Below are 22,375 nucleotides of genomic sequence, written 5' to 3' on the forward strand. Positions count from 1 at the left end.
TGCTCGGCACACCCGAGCGATGTGGCCCTTTCTTCCACACCGCTGGCAGAGGGCTTGTCTGAATCTGCACTCAGCTCTTTCGTGATTGCCTCCGCAACCACTACATGCAGATTTAGCGTTGCCCTTTCGCCGAGGCCAGCTCTTTCTGTTCGCCTCCTCAAGGCGGTTAATGTCCTCATCCTGGGTGTCCGCATCGGAATCTTCACTTTCTGAGTCAGGTGAACCGGCCACAGTGTTAAAAGCGTTGGCAGCCTGCGTGGAAGGGGCAGACCGGGCCTTTGCGATGGTAGCTAGGGAAGCCTCAGCCATCTCGGACGCCCGAACTTCATCAAGGGCGGTTTGAAACGAAAGATCTGTTTTTGTCAGTAACCGCTTTTGAAGCTTGAGGTCTCGGATGCCACACACTAGGCGGTCGAGGAGAGCTTCATCGAGGTCTCTGAACTCACAGTGCAGGGCGGCTGAGCGTAAGGCAGCAACGTAAGCGCTGACGGACTCCCCCTCAGCTTGGCTCCGCTGATGAAAGGCGTGCCTGCGGGCTATCTTGGACGGCGATGGGGCATAATGGCTTGTCAGTTTCGCCAGCAGCACGGGCCATGGGACGGCCTTAATAGGTTCCGGAGCTGTAAGAGCCCTGGCAGTATGAAAAACATCTTTGCCACAGACGGACAGGAAAAATGCGCATTTCCGCTCGTCCGTCAGCTCAGTGAGGTCGTGTGCGACCAAAAAACACTCGAACCTAGCCGTGTATGACTCCCATGTCTCAGAGCCGTAGCTGAATGGCGCGAAATTCAACGTGGCCATTCCTGTCAGAGCCACGACGTCTCGTCGCGGGGAACTTAAGCGCGGTTCTAGTGACTCAGCGAGCGACTTCAGCAGTAAGTGACTTCAGCTTCTCGCACCTCAGTTTGGCAATCCCACCCTCGTCGCCAGTGGTGTGTACCAAGGACCTGTGGGTAGCCAGGAATGACTGAGGCGGAGACAGGAATAAAGGCTAACAAGTTTATTCCCTCAAAGAACAAGCTAACAGTTCAGAACCGGCTTAGAACAGGAATGCCGCCGCTGCTCGTTGGACAGCTCCCTATTTATACAGGAGCTGTCAAACGATCAGCCAATCAGATGTCGAATCGCTTCCCGCTTAAACTCCTTGTTTTGGCGGCTGCGCAGAACATAACACCAGATGTTGCACAAGCATAGGCTCTATGCTAGTCATTCAGGCAACCCTTTTTTTCCGCACATTTTTCTGCAAGCCTGAAAAAAGTGGGGCTACCTTAAGAGTCACATTTGACTCTTCAAACTCCACTCTTTTTAAAAGAGTAGTCAGAGCTATCCGTACCTGTTATGCACAACGGTAGAATGAAATCTCCATGTTCAGAAATAATGCTGGTGGGAATCCAAAACAGAAAAGCATTCAGTCGTATCTGTTTCTAGCTACTTAGAGACATTTATTTGGTTGGTCATGATAAGAATAGATATTAACATAAGCTTAATCCATTTTGTATGACCCAACTGCTACGTTTTTCTATGTTAACATCAACAGCTAGCCTATTGGCTCCAGGGAGTTCACTAAAACAGTATGCAGGTGGTCCTCAATTTGTGACCAATATTGAGCCCAAAATTTCGGTTGCTAAGCAAGGCAGTTGTTAAGTGAGCCATTTTATGACCTTTTTTTGCTGTGTTTATTAAACAAACCACTGCAGTTGTTAAGTGAATCATGCAGTTAAGTGAATTTAAGAGCCGAGGTGGCGCAGTGGTTAGGGTGCAGTACTGCAGCCACTTCAGCTGACTGCTAGTTCTGTAGCTCGGCAGTTCAAATCTCACCAGCTCAGGGTTGACTCAGCCTTCCATCCTTCCGAGGTGGGTAAAATGAGGACCCAGATTGTGGGGGCAATATGCCAACTCTGTAAACCGCTTAGAGAGGGCTGAAAGCCTATGAAGCGGTATATAAGTCTAACTGCTATTGCTAATTTGGCTTCCCCCGTTGAATTTGCTTACAATCTTTGCTCCCCAGGAAGGTTGCAAATGAGAATCCCAAGACTCTGGGACGATGCAACTCTCATAAATACATGCTGGTTGCCAAGCGCCCTAATTATGATCACATACTTGGGAGATATTGCAATGATCGTAAGTGTGAGAAGTGGTCCTAAAACACTTTTTTGCAGTGCCATTTTAACTTTGAATGGTCATTAAATGAATGTCCCAAAGGTGCTTTTTCAGGAGGCAACGGGACTTCTCTGTTTTTTTCAAAATGTTTCTTCAAAAACAAAAGAAAGAAAAAGAAAAAAAATCCAAGAAAGTCCAGTTGCCTCCTGAAAAAGCACCTTTGAGACAACCATGACCTGGATGACTGAGAATCTCTACAGACCATTAAATGCATTGTTGAGAGTCAAGGACTATCTACAAAAGCAATTCTCTTATCTTCTATCCTTAGCACACATGGAATATTGCATTTGTCCAACAAAACTCTATTGTTTAATATCATGACTGCTACATATGAACTTTTGATATAAAGGCTGCTGCCCTTTAATACAATGAAATTAATACAATGGTGCGGTTGGAAGTAGTAAAGTACTTTATTTGTGGAAGGTAGTTTTGAAAATCCCATTCAAAACGATGGCATCCTATGACCTCTCACAGTACGCTCTGTGACGTGCTAACCACCTCTTGAAAAACAGATGCTTCATCTTTGTTCCATATTTAATGGGACCAGGGTGGCTTGTTTAAAAGCTGGCTAACTGGGCTAATTAGTCAGGTCTGCCTTCCCCTTTGGCGCACTATTCTTAGCCTGGCTGAGTCGCTGTTGCTGCCAAAAGAAGCAGCTGTACCTTCTTAGCTGCAAGCACAAGGTATTATATCCCCCCCCCCAAGTTCTTGTTCCAAATCAATGCAGCTGAAGAACTTGACATGCAAATTGCATAAAAAGTGAGATAAATGAGGCACTCCTGTAGCAACCCTCTTTTCGCACCAGTTCAGGTTGGTTGCTGATAATTCCAGAAAAAATTATGACTGCTATTTGACTTGTTAAAAAGTGTGAGGTTACTTTCTATTTTTCAAAATGTGATTCCAAACTGGCACTAGTTGTTTATTCTCAAAATTCCAGTCTGTTCATTTACTTTTTACAGAACATCTGGACTGCAACATTGACATATGGTTGCACCCCTAATTTTTAATTGTTCTCCAGTATTTTTACTTAACTTTGGTTTCAGAGCTTATATACTGTAATTATATAATTACATTGACTTCATAGCATATTGCCTCTTCATAATCATCAAATTCGTAAACTTCACAATCTATAGCATCAGCCAATCTGCTAAAATATTATTATTTTAGAATCCTATATCTTTAAGTTTCCTATTGCCAAGTCTTACCCAAATTATTAATTCTCCTGTGCGCTGCTTGGAGAGTCCAAGCAAGGGTTAAATTCAGTCTATTTGCCCAAGGACTGAGTTAATTTTCTTAACCATGCCTCCTCTCCTCATTGAGGTCAGTTTAAAAACTCTGTCCAGCCCAGTTCGGACGTGTGTTTGAGGAGTTCTCAGTTCTTGTGTGAATAGACTGAAAACCCTCCTTTAGTCAGAATAGATTTTTTTATTATTTTTGTCTTTAGTGTTTAGTCAGGTAGTTATCTTTCGTTCCTTTGTTTCAAAAATTGCTGGTGAGGAAATTTAGGGGCTTTTAAGCTCCGTATCGCTCAGAGAGCTTGCGATCCCTGGGGCACTTGTCCAGTGCTTGTTCCCCCTCTCCCCGGGGGGAAAGCAGGAGGCTTACTGCTTCCCCAACTGTCTTTTCCACCTTAATTGCCGGTTGGGGTCCTCGGCGGATGCTCCGTTTCACACCCAACAGTTCCCTCATGACCGGAAAAGTGTGGTGGCCAATTTGGGAGGTGTTTTTTCCACGTGCCTTTTTCCCTGGCTGTTTCTATTTGCTGCGCTTTCCTCCCAGCCAGCAGATAGCCACGAGGGAGTGCTTGGCCTTAGCTCGGGCCTCTGGCAAGGCCTCCTCCCTCCAGCGGGCGGCCTAGGAGAGCTTTACCCCTTCCCCCCAGGTCATACTCCTGTCCATCAGACCACATCTCGGGAGTGGACAACGTGACAGTGGACTGGCTGAGCTGGATGACCATCGACACTGCAGAATGGTGTCTTCATCCGTCTGTAAAGTACCCTAACGATGCCTGCTTCATAATAAGCGACGTGATATTGTAATACAAAAAGCAGTCATTTATTAACAGCTTCATTAGGCATTCTTCATTAGGCATTTCTTATTTGCAGCCATCTTTTTGCTTTCTTTATCTGCTTTTAAATTTTGCCTGTGTTTCTTCCCTCCCTTCAGTCTTTGTCAATAAATCACGTTATCCAATAGCTTCATTCATCTCAACCCAGCTACTGTAATCTGAGATCTGGCTCCGCCGACACTCTGCATTGAATGTCAACACAGAGAGTTGACATCCATTTCCCCTCACTTTTCAAAGGAATCTGTGCAAGCAAAAACAATTTGACTACCAGTATGGGATAAAAGGCTATGTCCACCCGCCAGGCTTGTTTGGAGTTTTTTCATGGAATCTCTCTATAAGGCAATCAGCCTGGATATTTCTACTCTTTACCCAAGATGCCTATGACAAGGGATAGCCCTTCCACTTAATTAAGTACTGGAGTTGCCTCCTGTGCCACCTCGAATCAAGGATGTGTTGCACCTCATAATGGCTTTAGCCCCCTATGACCAAAGGGCCTGGGGGCTTCCGGGGCAGTGGTCTCAGAGTGGATCCAACCACGGGTTTTAAGAGGCTACTATGGAATACTTTCCTAGCAGTCGGGGCAATTTCAGTTGCACTGAGACTGGGTTGATGATCTTTACTATGGGGAATGGTCCCAGTTTCTTGCTAGGGAGCCTTAACCTCAAATATTTTGTGGAGAGGTAAACCTTCTCTCCCACCAGGAATGGTCATTGTGGAGCTGGGTGTTTATCTGCCTGTTCCTTATAGGTTTGTGCTGCTTTAGCTAGCGCTTTTTTGACATTCTCCCAGGCTGCTTTTAGCATTGACATCCAGTCAGTCAAGCTGACTGAAGAAGGGGGATCCCTTGGATACTCAGTCCATGCCGCTCACTACTTTGAACAGTGTTAGTCCTGTGCTGCTGTGAACAGCATTATTGTATGAAACCTCAGCGAAGGTCAGAAGGTCTGCCCAATTGGACTGCTGATAGTTCACGTAGCACCTCAGGTACTGCTCTACCATAGCATTCAGTCTCTCTGCCCCCCCCATTGGTGCTCGGGTGAAAAACCAAGCTAAGGCCCTGAAATGACCCAATGGACCGCAGGAACTCCCTCCAGAACTTAGCCGTGAACTGGACCCCTCTGTCTGAGATAATTCTTTGAGGTACTCCATGCAGGTGGTAGATGTGCTTCAGGAACAGTTTGGCCAGCTTGTGAGCTGAGGGTAGTCCGCTGCAGGGTATGAAGTGTGCCTGTTTGGAGAACAGGTCTATTACAGTCCAAATCACCGTGTTTCCCCCACTTTTTGGCAACTCTACTATAAAGTCCATTGCGATCTCCTTCCACGACCTCGTTGGTTCTGCTACTGGCTGCAGCAATCTGGGAGGTTTTCCTGGTCGCCTCTTCATTGTGGCGCAGCTGGTGCAACTTTTCACGTAACTGTCCACATCTTTCTTTATTTTGGGCCACCAGAACTGCCTCCGGGCTAAATGCAATGTCTTTAGGAATCCAAAGTGGCCTGCCAGTTTGGCATCGTGGTTTGTCTAGAGAATTAGGGTGCGTAAGGATTCTGGGACATAGAGTTTCGTCCCCTTCCATGCAAGGTCATCTCTTTTTGTCAAGATGTGTTGGTTGTTTTGGAATCAAGGGTCTGCTATCAGTTCAGTTTTGAGTCTCATGGTTAGGTCGCTTGCTGGTTGGTCGTGCCGGTCACGGCATTGTCCTCTGGTGGTCATTTGGGCAGCTATTTGGGTAGAGGGAATGATGCCGTCCACCACCTGCTCCCGTTCGCATTTGTACTGGGGCATGTGGGAAAGGGCGTCAGCTAGAAAATTCCTCTGCCCTGGAATGTGCTTTAATACAAAGTTGAAGCGGTTGAAATATTGAGCCCATGGGTCTTGATTGTGTGATAGTTTCTGTGGGGTCCTAAGAGCCTCCAGATTATTACGGTCAGTTCAGACTTCAAGCGGTTTCTGGCCCCCTTCCAACAGGTGTCTCCAGGTTAGCAGTGCGAAAGCCTTCTTTTCCCATGCGGCCCATCATCTCTCTATGTCTGTGAACTTGCAGGAGGTGTAGGCGCAGGGTTGTAGGTTTCCCTTGTTGTTTCTTTGGAGTAGCATTGCTCCCACTGCCATGTTGCTGGCATCTGCTTGGATCACGAAGGGTTGCTCGGGGTCAGGATGCTTCAGCACCAATTCCTTTGCAAACATTTCGTTAGTGTCTCGAATGCCTTTTGGCAGGTAGGTCCACCTGTAGAGGTTGTCTCGGGTGAGGTTTTGTTCCTGGGCTCCCTGTCTTCAGGAGGTCTGTCAGAAGTTTGGCGATCTTCACAAAGGAGGGGGTGAATTGCCTGTAGAAGTTTGTGAACCCTAGGAAGCTTTGTAGCTGTCTGCGGGTGCGAGGGGTTTGCCAGCTTAGGATGGCTTGCACTTTGGCTGGGTCCATCTCTATTCCCTCATTTGACACTCGGTAGTCTAGGTAGTCTAGTCGCTCATGGTGGAATTCACATTGTGATAGCTTGACGTACAGGTTGGCTGCCAGAAGTTTTTCCAGTACTTGGCAGACCAGGGATATGTGGTCGTCCATGGTCTCAGTGTAGATGAGGATGTCATTCAGGTAGACAAGGACCACCTTGTAGAGGTGCTCATGCAGCACCTCGTTTATTAACTGCATGAATACTGCTGGGGCTTCCTGTAGTCCAAAAGGCATCACTTTGTATTGGAAGCTCCCTAGGGGCAGTAGAATGCTGTTTTCCACTCATCTCCTTCCCTGATCCATATTCAGTAGTATGCCTCTCTGAGATCTAATTTGGTGAAGACTTTTTCCTTGGCCAAGTGAGGTAGCATATTATTCATGAGGGGGAAGAGGGTATAGGTTGTGTACGCATACGGCATTTATCCCTCAAAAGTCTACACACAGTCTCATAGTTCCGTCTTTTTTCTCTTTGAAGAGGACTGACGCTACAACCCGTGGCTTGAACCCTCGTGCTAGGTTTTTGTCTATGTATTTGTGCATTTCTTGCATTTCCTGGGGCGTCATGGCATATAGCTTGGGTTTGGGTAGTTTTGCCCTGGGGATGATTTCGATGGCACAATCTGCCTCATGGGAGGGGGGGGCAGAATGTTGCATTCTGTCTCGCTGAATACTTCTGCAAGGTCCTGATATTTCCCTGGGATCTATTCTGTCTCTGGGGTTTTATCGGCTGTGTCTTCCAGATGTTCTTGTGTGCTCTTTTGGGGGGGGGTTCCCTGCTTGAGTGGTGTTTCTGCTTGCTGACAGAAAAGGGATTGGGGCCCCTTTTCTATCCTAAGCCTGCGGGTACCCTTTGCCACCACATGGTTGGTCTCCACTTGTCTAGCCTGGAGAGTCCCAGTATGACTACATCTGTCATTTTGGGGGCCATTATGAATCAAATTACTTCCCAGTGATCCACTAGCTCTAGTGTCACTGGTTCGGTCAGGTGGGTGGCATTAGGGACCCATTGACCTGTTCGAACCGGATTGGGTGGGCCAGTCTTTTTGCTCTGATTCCCAGTTTCAGGACTGTGGTCAGGTTGATCAAGCATCTAGTGCAGCCTGAGTCTATTAGGGCTTGAAAATCCCCCTAGCTTCCTGTCTTTGGGGCTGTGAAGCATATTGGAAAACGGAAAGGGCGAATTGGTCCTCACCATTGGGTTGTTTTCACCCTTGTCGTCACTGTTGTAGAATTCTGGTGACTGGTCATTGTTGCCTTGGGTCCCCCCCCTTCATCTGGTTGGGGGAGGGACCTCTGCAGCCTGGAAAGCCTTTCGGGATGCGTGGGTAGCCTGTTTGCGGCCGCGTTCTCATCGTGCCCTGGGTAGTAGCTCTGGCCTCGGCATCGGGATTGGGGTGGAGCACATGGATGCCATATGGCCCATCCCCTCACATCTGTAGCATTTCAGTGGACTTCAAGGGATGGCTGGTCTCAGGGCCTGCTATGGTGCAGTGGTTACCCGTCGGCTGGGTGGTTTCAGGTCAGGTTGACCTCTCTCTTTTGCATCTGGTTGCTTTCTCATGTCATTGGCATGCAGCCCGCTGTTGACTTTTATTGCTACTTGGAACCACTCAGAGAGCCAGTTTGGAATGTTGCGGTAGGCAGTTACTTGGGCAATCTGCTGGTCCAGACACTAACAGATGCTCTGGTAAAGGGGATAGCCTTCCAATGACTCTCCTAAATTCGTGGATGTGCTCTTTGATGGGGCAGCCCCTTTGCTTAATGTTGCTGAGCTCATCTTCTGCATACAGGTCCTCTTCCACCTACTCAAATCTGGTCTCTAGCAGTCGTAGGAAGTTATATATGCCTTACATTTGGGGGGGCTCTCTTCTTATGGAGGGCTGCTAGCCATTCCCTTGCTTCCCCCTCTAGTCCCTCTGCGATAGTATTCACTATGGCTCTGTGGGATGAGTAGAGGTGTCCATAGCATTCCAAGTGGACCTCAGCTGAGTCAAGGAATAGGGCTAACTGGTCTGAGTTCCCATCAAACTTTGCTCTGAATCGGGGCAGTTCAATCAGCAGTGCCCTTCCCTTCTCCTGTCAGCCTCTGTATGCTTGTGTTTGGTATGGTTGAAGATACTCCTCAGGTCTAGTTCGGAGGGAGGATGGAGATTGTCTGCCCTGGACAGCCTGCCTGATACGTGGGAGAGGCGCTGGCTTCATCTTCCTTCTAATGGGTGGAGAAGTGGGGCTGTGTTCTCATGTGTTTCTCGTCACTTCAAGAGGATCCATTGCTCCTCCCCTCTCTTTTGGCATGCATAATGGCCTTTCTTCATGGAGGGTGACCCAGTCAAATTCCTCCCTCCATTGCTCTATGGAACTTCCCAAGGGCTCCATTGGGGACTTTGGGGGCCTGGCCTGATTCCAGTCCAGCATCCCCTCCACTCTTCCCAGCTCGCTTAGGGCCTTTCCCTTTTTCTGGGCATAGGGGTGGGGTAGGGGCTCAGCTTTAGTTGTTTTTAGGGGTTGATTACTTATCTCTTCTTGCTTCGCTCATCTCGGCTTTGATGTCTGAAGTCTGCTATCCAGTTCTGTTCAGATAGCTGGCCTTTTGCGATGGTCTTCTGAATTCCCCCTTGGCACCTCCGATATTTAAAAGGAAAAGATGGCTGTCTGTAAAGTACCCTAACAATGCCTGCTTCATAATAAATGACCCGATATTGTAATACAAAAAGCAGTGATTTATTACCAGCTTCATTAGGCATTCTTCATTAGGCATTTCTTATTCGCAGCCATCTTTTTTGCTTTTTTTATCTGCTTTTAAACTTTGCCCATGTTTCTTCCCTCCCGTCAGCCTTTGTCAATAAATCACGTTATCCAATAGCTTCATTCATCTCAACCCAGCTACTGTAATCTGAGATCTGGCTCCGCCGACACTCTGGATTGAATGTCAACACAGAGAGTTGACACTGTCGACCTTCCATCATCTGATAGTCAAGTTTGACCTACCGGTGATCGAGCTGTTCACCAGTCCTGCCAACACCCAGCTCCCGAGGTTCTTCTTAAGGTACACCACTCTGCAAGCAGAAGGGATAGATGCTCTGCATTGCCAATGGCCCAAGGATCTCCTGTATGCTTTCCCGCCACTGCCTCTCATCCCACAGTTGGTTCGCAAGATCTTGTCGGAGGAAGCGGAGGTTCTCTTGATAGCACCTCACTGGCCCAGGAAATTCTGGTATGTGGACCTGCTAGGCCTTTCCATTTGCAGACCATGGAAAATACCTCAGGAGCTTCTCTCCCTTAGCCAGGGGGCCATAGTACATCCGGATCCCAGCTGGCTTCAGTTGGCCGCCTGGCACTTGAGGGGGAACTCCTGAGAAAGACAATCTTTCAGACAAAGTAATCCGTACCATCCAGGCATCCCGTCGTCCGTCCACGACTCGGATTTACGATACCACTTGGGATGCCTTCACTACCTGGTGTCAGACTCATGGCTTCAATGCCGTCTCAGCGACCATTCCGCAGTTTCTGGAATTCTTGCAGGAGGGTTTAGATAAGGGATTATCTCCCAATACCCTTCGTCGCCAAGTCACAGCTCTGTCTACCATCTTAACCAGACATTCATTGGTGTCACTAGGACAGCATCCTCAGGTGCAGAGCTTTCTCAAGGTCATGGCCAATCTCCATCCACCCACAATTCACAGGTTTCCCATATGGGACCTACCTCTTGTCTTGTGGGTTCTGACCAAGACTCTGTTTGAGCCCATACGTTCCATCGGACTTCGACATCTCACTCTGAAAACGGTCTTTCTCATAGCCATTACATTGGCTAGGAGGGTGTCGTGAGCTGACGGCTCTATGGGTCCGACAAGACCTATGTATCTTTCACGCTGACCGGCTCATCCTCTGGTTGGATCCAGCATTTTTATCTAAAATTAACTCTTTGTTTCATAGGACTCAAGAAGTGATTCTTCCCAACTTTTGTCCTCATCCTTGTCATCCCCAGGAACGCACCTGGCACAAACTGGAAGTGCGAAGGACGATTTGCAGATACATCAAGAGGACGGAGGAGTTTCGTCGCTCCGAAACACTCTTTGTTTCTTTTCAGCCTGGATCCATGGGACGCAAACTGTCTCTGTCGACCATTAGCCGGTGGTTGAGGGCCTGCATCAAGCTGGCTTACCAGCACCAGGGAAGGGCAATACCACCTAGATACCGCCCACTCCGCGAGGAGCACAGCAACTACAGCTGTGTGCGCAACGCAGCTCCAGGGGAGGAAATTTGTACGCTGGCCACCTGGTCGTCCCCAACTCCCCCTAGTGTTTATTAGACACTATCGCATTGACTCTTACACTGCAGCCGAGACTTCCTTCGGGAGGAGAGTTTTGCAAGGGGTAGTTGCGGCTCCAAACACTCTGGACGATTCTTCTTCCTTCCCTGTGACTGTATAGCTTGCATATGTCCCTTGCTTGGACTCTCCAAGCAGCACACAGGAGAATGACCATTGGCTTACCTGAACGGTCGTTCTCTGGGTGCTGCGGGAGAGTCCAACCCCGCCCTGGGGCTCCTTCCTTTCTCTGGATCGCCTCAGGCTGTGTGGATCAATTCTTCTGTTGGCAGAACACACGACGTGGACAGGTCCAACAGACTACCGCCTTCATTTTTAAACTGATCTCAATCAGGAGATCCATTTTCACTGGCAGAGAGTTGTTGGAGGCCGTCTCACCTGAAAATGGAGATTGGGAGCCTGTTTTCGCAGGCAGAGCACTCACCACAGGCACCCCTGATACAAGTGACGTCAAGCTGTCCATGTCCCCCTGGCCACGCCCCCCCCTTCAATAGCAGTAGACTTATATACCGCTTCATAGGGCTTTCAGCCCTCTCTAAGCGGTTTACAGAGAGTCAGCATATTGCCCCCAACAATCTGGGTCCTCATTTTACCCACCTCAGAAGGATGGAAGGCTGAGTCAACCCTGAGCCGGTGAGATTTGAACCGCTGACCTGCTGATCTAGCAGTAGCCTGCAGTGCTGCATTTAACCACTGCGCCACCTTGGCTCCTTCAAGATCAAACACAACTCTGATTTAGCCTTTAATGAAATTGAGTTTGACACCCCTGATATAAACTCCCAATCAGTGAAATAGGCAGCCTTGTGACATGGTGAATTCTTCTTCACTAGAGAACTTCAGACAGAGGCTGCGTATCATAAATGGTTTAATGAAGTGCTTCCCAAATTGAGTGAGTTGCCCAAAATAGGGTAAAAGTGTTTTTTTTTCTTTGCCTATCAGCACACAAACACATTATCCATTACAAAGGGGACATTTAAATTTGTAGGTTTTCAGAAATCCATCAAGCAATGGTGTCCAAAATGCCTGTCTGCCTTACGCAGAGTTTATTTGGCTTTTATACAGTTTTAACAAGCAGAATAGAGCATAGAAAGCAACAGTCTTGTTTTTGGTTTACTCTCTCCTTTTTCCGTTATGAATCCAGAAGGCTATCCCAGCCAAGGTTGAATCTCATCTAACTCCCTGATACAGCCTGTCTCTGCTCGGTGAGATCATGGGCTAAAAGATAAGTGGCTACTTGAGATCATGGCTGTAATGCACACGTGTGTACGTAACCTTTCCTCTTTTTCCACATCTGGTTCTGCTAATTAGGTGAGCTTGTAGGCATCCGAGATAACCAGCTACTGAGATCACAGTAGCTTCCTACGCATGTCTTTTACGTAGCCTTACCTCTATTCCTTCATAAATTGACTTAAAGATTGCCATCTGCACTAAATATATTCTAAAATCTCTCAAATTGTTCCTATTAAGACAAAAATCAATAAAATTACCAATGATAATTTGCTGAATGCTACTGTTTTTATAATACAGGTAGTCCTTAAGTAATGATCATCTGTTCAGTGACCATTTGAAGGTGCTGAAAGGACTTAAAACTAGTCCTCAAACTTTGATAAAGACTTTCTGATAAGCAATTTTGGATAATGAAGAAAAAAGTTTGGGAAGCATTGATCTAGTTGTGGATCCTGCATTGAACAGAGAATTGCCTAAGTGTATGGCATATTCCAACTTTATGGTTCTATGATACAAATTACCAAATCACCCATTAATGATAAATTGAAATTAGATTTATATGGGTTATGAGACAGTTGGAATTCTGAAAACATCTTGTGCTCTCAGACTTGAGGATTTGCCCATGTACAAAGTGACTGGCCTGATTATCCTAAAAAAAATGCACACAGGGCAGAGAATTCCAGGACGTATGTGCCAGCACACAGTGCAGACCCAGTTATCAGGCATAGTTGTGGAAATGACCAGGCTGAGCCTAAGGTAGGGGTCAAACATATTGTAAGTCATAAGTCCTTGCGCACCTGCAAGAGATCTAAGTCCAGCCTGTCTTGAATGCCTTCTTAGTTCCCGCTCATTTCCCTTGACAGTTAGTATCTCAGATTTTTGTAGCAAGCTTAAGCTTGCAATAAATCTTTATACTCATATTAACTGCCTGACTCTCCTGATTTCCCCAGTGCTTGACAATAAATAGCATATCTGCAGAATGCCATCTTCTACAATGTCCACATAAAAATTCAAGAAACCAACTGTTTCCCACAAATGATGGATTTCTGCCTGACATATGTTGATATGATTACATTTCCCATTTATAAACCTGTAACAAGTTCACAATTAACACAGTGTAGATTTATGGACTTTCAATATATAGATGTGTACTGTAAGTTCAAAGAGCTGCCTGAATTAGAAGTAATATCCCAGAAGGGGACAACACTACAGATGGTCAGTTGTCTCTGTCTTCAAGCTTTTATAGGACTTGTTCAGGTAGTTCCTTAGGAAACTTGATTGATTTCACTGCATTAACCATAGTACAGTATACACATTTTGGCAGATAACAAGCAATTATTCTGTCATATTTAACCTGACAAATGCATCACAGTGTGCTATATCAAGAGTTGCTTTATATCCCACCAGCCAGACTGCATTAAGCTTTAAATCATTTGGGGAACTCTCTGCTTGATAGCAAGGAAAAAAAAAACATTTATATATATGTAAAATGATTGCATACCATCTTGTTAAATGTGGGTAATGAAACGTCTGCAAGAGAATAAGCAAGCTCAGAGAGCACCAAGGACACCCCACCTCCCAACATCTTAATCAAGGAATGACTCCTTAATGGAACTGTTAGTTTCTCCGTATTACAGACTGTTTGGCTGAGTCAGAGAGGCTTTTTAAGGAAATAGATGGATGTGTTTTTATAGGTAGTCCTTGACTTACAACAGCTCATTAGTGGCCATGCAAAGTTAACAGCAGCACGGAAAAAAATGACTTACGATCATTTTTCATCTTTATGACCGTTGCAGCTTTCCCAGGTAGCTTGATCAAAATTCAGACAGTTGGCAACTGACTCATATTTATGGAGGTTGCAGTGTCCCTGTGGCATGGCTGTTAGGTAAGCTCCCTGTTGGGAGAGCGAGTACGTTCAGAGAAGCGTTGGGAGAGTGGTGTTGGAGAACACAAAAACCAGCATACAGAGACACTGCAGTTTAAATAGGCTTTTACTTTCGTGGAAATAGAGGTATCAGAGTCCATCAAACAGTCCAAGTCATACACGGATAAGACAGTCAGTCATCAATGTCTTTCAGTTAAGGGATAATCCAAGTAACATATAATCAGTTCAGAACTCAAAGTTTGCTAGCAGTTGCAAAACTTACAATAGCTCACAGCACTCAGATCAGATCAGCCCAGCATCTAACGAACAGAGAGCTAACAGTCATTCTGGCTCCCTCTTATGGCCGATTGAGGAAAATAGCAACCAATCACATTTTACAGTATGATTTAAAGAAACAGGTACAACATTGTTACATGATTTATATATTGCCAACCCAACTGTTAGATTTTATTCCTATCAATGGCGACCTTCTGATAAGCAAAGTCAACGAAGAAGCCAGATTCACTTAGCAACTGTGTTACTAATTTAACAACTGTAGTGATTCACTTAACAAAGGCGGCAAGAAAAGTGGTAAAATGGGGCAAAGTTGAATTTAACTATCACTTAGCAACAGACATTTTGGATTCAATTATGGTTGTAAGTTGAGGACTACGTGCATTTATGGGCTTCTAGCATCCTGAATCTTTGGCAAATAAGATAGGATACAAGTCCTTTTTTTTTTCAGGGTAGCCAATCTCCTCTATAACGGGTGTCAAACTCGATTTCATTGAGGGCCACATCAAGGTTGTGTTTGATCTCCTGGGGTGGGATGGGTGTGGCCAGGATGGGTGTGGCCAGCTTGACGTCACTCAGGTTGGGGTCCCCTGGGGTGACACGAGTGCTCTGCCAGAAAAATGGCTGCCGGTCTGCATTTTCGGCTGCGATGGCCTCCTGCAACCCTCTGCCAGCGAAAACGGACCTCCGTTTTCGCTGGCAGAGGCACCATGGGCTGGTCCTTCGCTGTTTCCAGGGCAGCCCCATGGGCCAGATCTAAGCACCCCTGCTCTATAAGTATCCCCAGTCCTTAATAGAAGCAGGGCATTATTTCTGAACTGTGGCTTTGAGGGAATGCAGGCTAGGAGAAGTATTGAATTGCTTCTGTTCAAAGTCCAAGATCAGCAAAAGGAAATATCTGTAAGCTGAGGAGCCTATAATTGCCAGACTAATATGTTGCTAGTTCAGGAACAAGAATTTTTTAAAAAATAAATGTTCAGATGGCAGGAATGAGTGATTGATGATCATTATAATAGTGTATAATAATAACAAACCACCCGCTATTTGCATAGTGACAGAGTTCAAAGGGTTGTGCTTTAATTGTCTTGCTGCAATCTGCACACCAATCTGGTGCGGCTATAAATATTATTTCTCATGTCTCTACTGTCTGTGACAACCCAAGAGAGAGTATTCTTGATACTGGTGTCCTACCGATGGGATTCCTTCCCTGTTCAATTAAAGCTGGCGTTTAACCTTTCTGGCACTGAAGTTGAAAATGTGGTTATTTAACACTGGTGTTTGGTCAAACTTCTACTGCTATGCATTTTTGGCCTAGTTTGTAGTGTTTTTCAGTTGAGAGTTTCTTTGTTTTTTTAAATCAACTTTTAAAACATAGCACTAGAGGCTTTCAAACAGTTTCAACCACATTTCTATCTGGTTATTTTAAATTAATTGTACCCTCTTTAGGGTTTGCTTTTAATGATGGTGGGAAAGTTAAGTAGAAATTTTAAATTTTGGTTGTTCATTGCTCCTTTAAGTCAGTGTTGGAAGGCACCCTGTAGGTCATCTAGTCCAGTGGTCCCCAACCCCCGGTCCGTGGACCGGTGCCGGGCCGTGGAGTACCTGGCACCGGGCCGCACAGCGGCCGGGGGCCATGATCGCTGCAGCGGCCGGGGGCCATGCAACGGCCGACTCTTCACTCATGCAGCGCCGTCGCCCGAGGGGGGGAGCTGCGCGGAAGCACAGGAGCAAGTGAGGCAAGGAGGAAGAATCCCCCGCTACTACACCACCTCCACCCCCTCCCCGAGTCAGCCGTCCCCTCAGTGAACGCCTCCGCCTCTTTCTCCTTTCTCGCCTCAGTCGGCTCGCCTGGAAGCGAGGCGAGGAGGGGGCGGACCATGCGCTGGAAGCGGAGCCCTTGGAGGCTCTGGCGGCTTCCCCGCCCGGCCTTGGCTTGTGAGAAGGAACGGCGGGAGAGGTAGAGAGAGAGAGAACGTCGGGCAGCCGAGGGCGGGGGGGGTGTCTTTTGAGTGGAGATGGGGGGCAGCGCACGGTGGAAAAGCGGCGGTCTTGCCCACCCCTTCCCTGCCTCCCGCCCGCTCCAGTTGCCGCAGCCAGGGGTGGGGGCTCGGTGCCTGATGTCTCTTGCCTCTCTTCCAAAATTTCGCCAACGGGCATCGGTGAAGCGCGCTCTTTCTCTTCCTCACAAAACACATTTCCTTTCCCCCCACGCGTAGTTATTGGCGATATGGACTCTTGGAGGCTGCGCTCCCGGGTCGCGTTTCCTTTTTGCAGCCCACGAGAATGCCTGGTTCTGAGCCTCAAAAAATGAGAGTTCTCTTAAGGCTGCAAAAAAGGAATATACTTTGGTCCTTGAAGCGCTTTTCCTGTTATTTGGACATTATATATATACATACGTACGGTATGTATATATGCATGCATGCATGCATGCATGCATACATACATACATACATACATACATACATACATACATACATACATATATATATATATATATATATGTCTGTAGTCCATAATATAGTGATGATTTTAAAAAAAATTAGTTGAGCACATGGAATCTTTTTTCTTTTAGTATATTTTGGAGGTGGGGGCCCACTTTGTTATTTAAGATAGTATCTCCTTTTATATATGGTAGTGAAGATACCTAATACTCCCACCCCCTATTTCCCCCACAACAATCAATGTGTCGTCGCAAACAACGCCCCCCCACCCCTGCGCGCGCTCAGCGGGCCACGGTAAAATTATCAAAGGCTGACTGGTCCGCGGCGATAAAAAGGTTGGGGACCACTGATCTAGTCCAACCCCTCCACCCAAGCAGGAGACACTACACCATTTCTAACAGATGGCTGTCCAGTCACTTCTTGAAAGCTTCCAGTGGTGAAGCTTCCACAACTTCTGAAGACAACTTCTGTTCTATTGGTTGATGGTTCTCACTGTCAGAAAATTTCTCCTTATTTCTGGATTGAATCTCTCCTTGATCAGTTTCCATCTTGGTGGCTATGTAAACTAGTCTCTGTAGTTATGGGGAGCAGCATTTTCAGAAGGGGTTTTCAATTGCTGTCGCCCTAGGGCTGAGAGAAAATGACTGCTCCGAAATCATCCAACTGGTTTTGTGCCTAAGGCAGGACTAGAACTCATGATCTCCTAATCTAGATTGTACCAAAATGGCATGCATGAATGCATGAATGAATGCATGCACGAATGAATGAAATAATTACTTAATTGACTGGAAAGCAATAGCACTTATATACAGCTTCATGGTGCTTCACAGCCCTCTCTAAGCAGTTTACACAGTCAGCATATTGCACCCAACAATCTGGATTCTCATTTTACCGCTCAGAAGGATAGAATGCTGCTCAGCAGCTTCTGTGCTTGATTAGCTTCCTATCTTGTCTATAGAACAGGAGAGATTCATCTTTGCAGCCCTGAGTAGTTTAATGGAAAAATAGGATGAAACTATAAAACAATGTAAGGAAAACAATGTAAGGTAAGCTCCCCGTTGGGAGAGCGAGTACGTTCAGAGAAGTGTTGTGAGAGTTGTGTTGGAGAACACACAAACCAGCATACAGAGACATTGCAGTTTAAATAGGCTTTTACTTTAGTGGAAATAGAGGTATCAGAGTCCATCAAACAGTCCAAGTCATACTCGGATAAGACAGTCAGTCATCAGTGTCTTTCAGTTAAGGGATAATCCAAATAACATAGTCCATAATCATACAAACAGCCTGGTACTCAAAGTTTGCTAACAGTTCCAAAACTTACAATAGCTCACGGCACTTTCTAACAGCCAGCTTCCAAAACACTCAGATCAGATCAGCCCAGCATCTAACAAACAGAGAGCTAACAGTCATTCTGGCTCCATCTTATGGCCGATTGAGGAAAACAGCAACCAATCACATTTTACAGTATTATTTAAAGAAACAGGTACAACATTGTTACATGATTTATATATTGCCAACCCAACCATTAGATTATATTCCTAACATGTTGCATATAGCTCTCAAAGGGTCACCACCTCCAATATACACTACATAAACATAAGTAAGCAAGTAAATAAATAAATACAAAATTATGCCTATACCCACATACATTATATGACACAGAGAAACAACACAGCCCAGTTTGGACGTAGACATGTACTTGGCAAGAAGAACAAACCTTGCGAGTTTACCAGATGGATGGCATAGGGATCAAAACTGTTACAGACTCTGGTAATCCTGCTAGAAATCCTGCTAGAAATACTTTGAAACCTCCTCCCAAAGGGGAGAAAGAGAAACAGACCATAAAGTGGGTTTGTGGGGTCTCTGAGAATGCTTTGAGCTCTAAGCACAGAGCGCTTATAAGCAGTATCCTGAATATCAGGAAGCAAGGTTCCTATAATCCTCTCGGCTGTCCTTACCTCTCTCTGTATGGACTTTCTATCTGAGGCACTGCTGCCATCAAACCAAATAGTGATGCACTTTGTTAAAACACTCTTAATTGTGTCTCTGTAAAAAAATGGCCAGGATAGAAGGAGAAAGTTGTGGTCTCCTCATCCGACACAAAAAAAATGCAAATATTGGTTTGCACACCACTAAGGATGATGTGTAGAGAGACGAGTTCAGATTGTTAGTTATCTGCACCCACAGATTCTTACTACTTAATTAACCTTAGCACATATTACCTAGTTTGGATAATGACATGTGCAAGTGAGCAACTAAGCTCAGAGCGTACCAAAAACCTCTCATTTCAACCCTGAGCTACAAATATTCTCCTCTTTTGGTAGACATTAACATTTCTGTATGGACTATGCATTTGACCTGACATATGTTAATTCAGACAGTAAACCAGATTGGCAGTCATCCTGATAAACAAATCAGCTGTGTTTTCTACTTCGAGGTAGGTGGTAGTTTGTACAGCAAGCATTTCTGATGCACATCATGCTCACCGATGGGTGATTTATTTTTGAGACAGACAGTGATATGGTCATTATCATGTTACAACAGCAGCTCTCGGGTACCTTCAAAACCATCAACAGCCTTGATCTCAGCAGCCTCCTGTGCGCAGAGATCCTAGCCTGGCCTTTGGGCGCTTTGCAGCTTGCCACAGAGGATAATTGGAAGAGTCACTGGACTAAACAAGCCCGATCTTCTTCCAGCCTCTATTGACTGGCTTTTGATTATCAGCTGGCCAGGTGCCAGAGTGGTGTTTAAATTTAAATCTTGCCCAAATAACCACAGTCTTATTGTCAAAACTCCATCATCAGAGTGAATTTGAATTTAATGTTAGAAGAACGGTTCCTTCCTTATGATTTTTTAACTAGGTCTGCAGTTCCTATTGAGTCTTTCTGCTTTGCTCCAGTTTCAAAATAAGCACTAATAAGAACTTGTGGCTTCTAAGAATGAGCTTGTGATGATTGCCTGGAGCAAAATGATTAAAAGGGGCTTCGGTGCCAATAGACGCATATTTTAACAGGGAATCAAAATGAGATGACATGACACCTGGCTGGTACCTCTTGGCAACCAGGCTTCCCTACCCTTTGTTCCCTGGGTGTCTAATGGGAGGGACCTGTCAGCTGCGGTTTGCAAAAAGAGCCAGGGGGCTGAAACAATGGTGGGTAAAAATGGCACAATGGAGGAGGTGGAACTGAGGGGGCGGGAGTTGGGAAGAGAAGAGCTGAGCACAGGTGCATTTCCAACTCTGGTGGTGAAAAAGGGTTGGTTGATGCACAGACAAAAGCCCACAAACCTCTCTAATATACCTAATGCCAAGCCAGATTGCTTAGCTGTTGCTCCTTTTGTGTTTGGAAGCTCTCCAGAATCTAGGTGGCACTGTGTCAGATTTATTTATGTACCCTGCTTTTCATTGTAGAAACCTTCAAGCACAGAAAGCCCGTAAGTTTGGCTCATTGAGCAAATGGAGGGGCCTACCAAGTCATTTGGTGGAGGGAATGTCCCTCGATCACAAAAGAGGAAGATTTCAGAACTTGGTGCACCATGAAAGGCTCGGTGGAGAAGGCCAAGTGCGGATGGCATTTGCAGAAAACACAGTTAATAGAGAAGGAAAGAGAGACTGGTTCCTAGCTTTCTGAGAGCATCATAGACGTTTTTTATTTATTTATTTGGTTGGGGAGTGGGAGAGCAGATGGCTTATGTGGGAAATCCCATCCTTGATTATGTGCCCAACTTTTGCCTGCTTTGTTTAGACTTTAGAATGCTTGAGAAGACTTTCCTGGACTGCTGAAGTCATCATTCGTATCTTCTTTTGTAAATATTCCTTTCGTGCTCATCAGATCCTACCTAGGTCAGGGCTTCCTCAACCTTGGCAACTTTAAAATGCGTGGACTTCAACTCTCAGAATGCCTCAGCAAGAAAGTTGGGTGAGAATTTTGGGAGTTAAAGTCCGTACATCTTAAAGTTCAGGTTGAGAAACACTGACCTAGAATGTGCTCAGAGGAGCAGCTGAGTGGGACTTGATGGTTTAAAGAAATGCAAGGACAGAAACAAAAAGATTTCCCGTCCTAATACAAATCACAGAATGCTTGTTTTAGAATCAGTGGTAGACATCACCTGTGGAGTCCACCCCAGTTTACTATGGTCACTGACCAATGCTTGGCTTCCTATTCTCAATAAAGAACCAAAGCAACAGTATAAAATGCAAATTAAATAACCCTTAATAAGGAGGCGAATCATTACTTTGACTGCAGAAGATCGTTCTTCTTAAATGGCAACCCGGCTCTATAATCAACTGGACAGTGTGTTCTTCCCAAATTCCAGTCTTGTTTTCACTGATGCTGTGGGGACCCTGGAGCATTGTTCCTGAGCAAGGAAGGGCACCCTCTGCTCCCAGCTGCACCCACTCCTTCTGAGGGAGAGGTTGCCATGACGACTGTCAGCTGTGATTTGGGGCTACCAGAATGGGATGTGGCCCCGACCTGGAATGCTCCCTCTTCAAGAAGCAAGAGAGGGGAGGGCTGCAGAGGAGGACGACTCTGGAGATTTGAGGCAATGCGCCCACGCACGGTTTGCCATTTCCCTGCAAGGAATGTGATTGCTTGAGATGTAAGTGCAAACGCCCCAGCTAAGTTCCTGTGCTGCCACGCAGGGCTGTAGGAGTCTCAGGCACATGGCAGCACCTTCTCACCAGGAAGAGAGGCAGCCTACGCCATGTCCTTTCTTCCTGACTGCACTGTGCATCCTCGAAGAAAGCTTTGTTTAGAATCGTGCTTCCCGAATCTCACATTTTGAGGACTGATTTAGTCCTGGGCAAACTGTTATTCTTGACTATTACCCATTTTAAACAGAGGAGGAGACAGATGTCTGGAAATCAGAGCATTTCTCTGCCAAGACCGTTTCCATTCTCCAGCTCTCAGGTTCAGTCTTACAACAACCCACACCTCTTCTCCTCACAGCTATTGTGAAGAGAGATAGGGCTGTTGTTCATATCCCAACATGTCAGTGGTCCATATGGCGCCAAAGTGAGGGTTCCTATGTTGCTTCCAAAGGATCTTTACCTCTTTCTGGATCCAAATATGGATTGTGAGTACTCACCAGTGCTGACCACTGCTCCCTCCAGTTGGCCAATTGGATAATAATAAAATCGAATTCTTTATTGGCCAAGTGTGATTGGACACACAAGGAATTTGTCTTTGGTGCATGTGCTCTTAGTATACATAAAAGAAAAGATACATTCGTCAAGAATCATAAGGTACAACATTTAATGATAGTCATAGGGTACAAAGAAGCAATCAAATCATACTAGGAAAGAATCAATATAAATCGTAAGGATACAAGCAACAAAGGTACAGTCATATAGTCATAAGTGGGAGGAGTTGGGTGATAGGGATGATGAGAAGATTAATAGTAATAGTAATGCAGACTTAGTAAATAGTTTGATAGTTGAGGGAATTATTTGTTTAGCAGAGTGATGGTGTTCAGGAAAAAACTGTTCTTGTGTCTAGTTGTTGTGATATGCAGTGCTCCTTAGCGTCCTTTTGAGGGTAGGAG

The 22,375-nt window shown here is 45.8% G+C and overlaps 1 protein-coding gene across 3 annotated transcripts in view; it reads left to right on the forward strand.

Annotated features, from left to right (window-relative positions):
• STX1A (syntaxin 1A) overlaps nucleotides 1-22,375 on the forward strand; it is a 100,021-nt gene that overhangs the window by 35,662 nt on the left and 41,984 nt on the right. The window contains exon 1 of one of the 3 annotated variants that reach the window (XM_087717335.1): nucleotides 9,692-9,724. The exons of the other annotated variants lie outside the window; for them this stretch is intronic. The gene's annotated coding sequence lies outside the window, so the exon portion shown is untranslated. Of the gene's footprint in view, nucleotides 1-9,691; nucleotides 9,725-22,375 lie in introns of those variants that run through there. 3 annotated transcript variants of the gene reach the window in all.

Source organism: Thamnophis sirtalis, unplaced genomic scaffold (assembly GCF_051295495.1).
Source record: "Thamnophis sirtalis isolate CommonGarterSnake01/CBP01778 unplaced genomic scaffold, rThaSir2_p1.2 scaffold_6, whole genome shotgun sequence".
Classification (NCBI taxonomy): Eukaryota; Metazoa; Chordata; class Lepidosauria; order Squamata; family Natricidae; genus Thamnophis; species Thamnophis sirtalis.